A 5064-nucleotide genomic window follows, 5' to 3' on the forward strand; every position below is an offset into this window, starting at 1 on the left:
AACCCACTGCCACAGGGGCTGCAGCCTACGCTGTCGCCGACGACTCACGGCAGCCCAGCTCCAGGTTGAGCTGTTGTTCAGCATCTTAGCTGTAGAGAGCAGTGTCACTGGCCCTCATATGTGGGATCCGAACCGGGGCCCTCTGGCATCCCAAGCCAGTTCTTAACCATTGCACCACTTGGCCGGCCCTGTGTAACTTTTGTCAAGCTGCTTGTTTAACCTCTCTGAGCCTGTTTTCCCCTCTATAGAATGAGGCTGATCATACCTTATCTGACAGGATTGTAGTTAGAAATATGAGTGCCAAGTACAGCGCCCTACACATAACAGGTATTCAATAAATGGCAGACCTTTAATAGTAACTCCATCCTTTGGCTTATGCTTTATTTAATTTAATTATTGCGTCAGCTGCCAGTCATGTCTTGGTTATATTCACAAAGTACTTCCCTATGTCCTTCTGCTTTGTTTTTTTCAGTCTGCCTTAATTATAGAAAAGACCTAGTCTTCCTTTTTACCTGGATGTGAGAACAAAGGCTGTTGGCTGAATCACCTGTGCTATTAGATCCCTTCGTCTAGGTGTTACTGTGAACGTTTCAGAAAGAGTTGATACGATTTTAGCAGTGGTAGCTAAACTGAACTCTTTCCCTGTAAAGATTGTAAAGTTACATTTATTTAGAGCCTGTCCCTCCCTTGCCTTCTAGGATTTGGTAATCTGCATTTGGGAACTCAGCAGGTTGTGGGCAAGTTTAAGGGAGAAGCAATATGGCTGATTCTTCTGTTGCCATATGTAGACTGATGAACCCTGGAAGGATACAGGGTAGGAATTGGCTTGAACTAGCTATTTTGGAACTTAGCAAAATTTCCATCAGCAAAAACTGCAAGGAAAATCAGTGGTGAGTTGGTCACTTGGATTTGTAAGGGACATTCTTTCTGCACACCCCCAAATTTAACTTTTATTATATTTTGAAGGTACTGGGGCTCTAGTGTGCCTGATTTTAGTAGGGGTCCAGAGCAAATGCATTGTTTTTATGTAAGTCCTTGGGGTTGACTTTGAAACGAAAAGGAACAAGAGCTGCATTTCCCCACCTGTATTTTTGGTGGTGTGAACGAATGTGGCTTCCCGGTTGACACAAACATTAGCTTCAATCCCCGTGATACACCGATGAGAATGTGGTTGTGTCTAAAGTGGGGAGTCTTGACTCTTGAGAAATCTCTGATAGCTTCCTCATTGAGAGACTTGGCAAAAGGAATTGCTTGAAGACCTCTGAAAGCAGCTCTGAAATGTTTTTTGGGTGAGAATGGATGCTAAAATAGCATCTTTAGAAAGCACCACCTTGTTGACATGCGTTTTTAATTAGACTGTGAGCACTGCAGTACCTATTTGGTACCAGCCTGCCTGCCTGCTTTCTGACCTGCATACCATTTTCTCTGATGGTGGCTGTGGCTGACACTGATGCCTCATCGCTCTCTGCTAGAGCCACCAGATGTTCAGGAGCCTTCATTATTAGGCTAGAGGGAAATATTGTCTGTTTATAGCTGCTCCCTTTCCATCTGCAGGGAAGGATATCAACACCTTACCTGTGATTTGGCATCCTAACTCTTGACAAGTGATAGACATTTGTTTGGCCAGCAGTTTTACAGCCAGAATTGTAACTGGGACTGGAGGCATCCTTAGTGACTTGAGGCCGAGCCTGCCAGCGTAGAAAAGACAAATAAATATGGGGAGTCATTGGTAACACAGTAAAACAGATTACAGAAGTGCTCAAAGCTAACCATGGGCATTAAAGGTACCAATGTCCTTCTTCAAGCCATTTGGTACCCTTGGTGTGGAGAGCACTGCCAAGGTAATGATGGAGTGTCGAAAGAAAAGGCACTGGAGCTAGAAGGATAATTAGCATTTCCACAGATGGTGCTGCTATGGTGTTGGATGAAAGGCCTGATTTCATTCCTTTCACCTTTGTGGATTGATGCCCAACGTCAGTGTTGCCCAGCTCTGCTCAGAAAAGAGATTTCTTAAAAATGAAGATTCCCTTGAAAACAAAGTGGAATGATAGACTGATGAGAAGCTTACTCCAAATAACCCATGGGAAATGGGGATATCCATTGACCTGCTCTATCTGAACAGGACTTAGAGCATTTACAGACCTCCATGGGAACTGGTAGGAGGTCTCTTTACTGCCCAGACCTCTTGTGGTGAACTTAGGACAACCGGTGTGCAGGCAGAAAAGTGTACTGTCAGTAAAGAACCTGGGATAAGTTCTAGGTCAGTGTGTATGAGTCACCTGGAGGTCTTGATAAAATGCAGATTCTGGTTCAGGGGGCCTGGAGTGGAGCTCAGTATCCTGCATCTCTAAGCACCTCCCAGGGGCTGCTGGTTGGGCCACACTTTTAGCAGGGATGTTATATAGGTAGAATTACCTGAGAGTGAGTTTTCTCTGCAGTGGAAGCCAAGATTATAAGAAAATCAATGAGAATTGAATGAGCTTTAAAATGTGGGGAGCTTTATCGTTTTTAATTCATTTTTCCTCTTACTATCTTTAGGACAGCTGCCTTTTCTCCTTTCTTCCAACAGCCCACTAACTGCTACTTCATTTTCTTTTGTAAGTTCTTGCCTCACCAGAGGCATCATCCAACCCCTAGGCCCCTGTTGAAGCTACTCATAAACCTCAGTAAAACCTGTGAGTTTCCTTTAGAAGATACTAGATTCATAGCTGGAGCCATTGAATAAGTATATTAAAATAGGAACTCTGATTCCTGCGTACTTACATTGAGCCAGGCCTATATAAACATATTAGAGCTGCCTCCGCAGGCTGACAGATGGGGAAGAATCCTGGCCTGTCATGAACTTGTTTGATGGGGTTTTCTCACTTGGCAAGGAGATAGTGGGACCTACCCTCGAGGGTTGGTGTAAAGATTAGATGAGATAATTCCTGGAAGGTGCTTTCAAGAGTGGCCGGAGCACGGAGTAAGCATTTTGGGATTGGGAGGTTGTAACATAATTCAGTTCCTGCAGCTCCCTGTGACTTGCCTTGGCAGAGCAGGCTCAGTGAAATAGCTATTGGCTCAAAGGGCCCCCAATGCAATAGTGATTAAGCCGGAATCTGTCCGACTCCAAGCCTGTTTTCTTAACTGCTCCATTAAACGGACTCCCTATACATCGTGGATTCAGGTAGTACTAAGTAACTCACAAAATGAGGCTAATAGCTAAGGTTTGTGTCCTCAAGGAGCTTGTGTTCTGAGAGTTTCCATGTCTTCCCCAACGTCCAGCAAATGAAGGTGAAGATTTGACAGGCTACTTTGTACTGATTGTAAAACCTTTAAGTTATATGTGATTGTATTGCTGTAGGAGTGATAAGTTTCACCCTACAGATATCAGTGAGCAGGGAACCTTGGAAGTCAAGTTCAGAAGCAGTCCCACACATATATCTGGGGAGGGAGAATGGGAGAGGGGACTTGGATTTGGGTGGAGTGGGCTTGTCCCCAGGATGTCTTGATCGGTTCGCTCTTTAAATGGCGTCCCTGAATGATGGGCAATTTTGGCCTAATGGAGAGTAGTCCCTTTGTTCCTACCCTAGTTTGGCCTCCAAAGACCTGGCCTTGACTGCGTCGCCCTCCTGCTACCCGCCTCCTATGGGCACCCATTTGTGGTCACCACTGTAGCATTGATTTGTGACAGTGGTAAGCCTGCCAGCCCACTAGAGAGGGGCACGGGTGGCTGGGGTTCGCTCTGTTTTCTAGTCTAGTCCCATGTGGCACTGCCCCTTGTTTGAGGGTAATTGCCAGTCTGCCACTGTTTATTCTGTGGTAGCCTTTCTTTCACTTTCATCCTTTTTCTTAAGGCTGTTCCTTTGAGTAACTACAACAAATTTTTAAAATACTTAAACAAGTATGAATTTAATGGTTGGAAGTATGTTAGATTGAAGCTTTTCCTACAGTGGTTGGTACACTGTAGGCAGGTGAGCTTTCGGAGTGAATGAATTGGCGTAGAGAAGTGCGAAACGAAAGGCCAGCCAGTAAATGCTAATTGTATGTGAATTATGGGCAACTGTTGTTATCAGGACGATCTCTCCATAGGGACTGGCTGTAAAGATGGTAGCACTGATTCACCCTGAGCTTCTGTTCCTTAGCTGGCATCCCCTTGCTACCTGGGGGTGCCTGTGTCTGTCCGGCTTGGCCATTCACACACTCTTTCTGGGTGAGTAGGACATTAGGACTTATACTATTAAAGGTCATATATACGAGATGTTGTGGAGGGGAGCTGTGAACCTAGTCTAGTTGCTTACAGGGTGTTTTCTGTCACATGTACGCCTTGGTTTAATTGTTTGATGATCAGTTAGATTCTGCAAATCGTGTCCCCACTGAAGCAAACCTATGCAGAGGGACGCCTTCTGATTTAAGCCAATTAAGAGATGTTTTGTGTCGGTGCACTGATTCTGAGAGGAAGACTGATTTTCTTCTCAGGTGCCTTCTCCAGGGTTGCCACACTCCCAAGGCCTGAGTTTCAGTTCTGGAAGTTTGATTTTTGTCAGTGCGCCCAGATTGAGCCCTTGGGACTCTTTCTGGCCAAATTCACAGGATACTGATGTTATGAATGCCAGCCTGTTGCTTCCGGTGAATAATGAGTTTCCAGCAGACTCATACCCAGATGATCAGGACATCCTATTCTATGAAAATCTGCCTTAGAAGTCAACTAGGCACAGCTGGGATTGGAACAAAGGGAGTGAAGTATCTCATCTTACCATGTAGTTTGGGGGCCATGATGCTCACATGTTGCTTTTCCCCTCGAATCCCGTTTTCCACCTGGACCACTGGCTGGGCCTGCTCTCTGCTCGATCCCCTGTCCTGGATGGTGGTGGGGACATACATGCTAATAAATTTTACAGGCTTCTTCCTTCTGCTGATATAATTGATTAGGTTATTGCTGTGACTAGGCTAATAAAATGTATTGCTTTTCACCATTGCATAAGAATTCCATTATATTTTTGGATTCGTGAGTGATGCATTGATGATCTTCTGAGTTTATTGGCCATCATTGGACTGGGTTATTCAGATCTTCAGCTGTACCTT

The 5064-nt window shown here is 44.9% G+C and overlaps 1 protein-coding gene across 1 annotated transcript in view; it reads left to right on the top strand.

Annotated features, from left to right (window-relative positions):
* Positions 1–5064, top strand: part of SUDS3 (SIN3A corepressor complex component SDS3) — a 36138-nt gene that overhangs the window by 12473 nt on the left and 18601 nt on the right. The window lies entirely within an intron of this gene.

Source organism: Hipposideros armiger, unplaced genomic scaffold (genome assembly GCF_001890085.2).
Source record: "Hipposideros armiger isolate ML-2016 unplaced genomic scaffold, ASM189008v1 scaffold_129, whole genome shotgun sequence".
Lineage (NCBI taxonomy): Eukaryota > Metazoa > Chordata > Mammalia > Chiroptera > Hipposideridae > Hipposideros > Hipposideros armiger.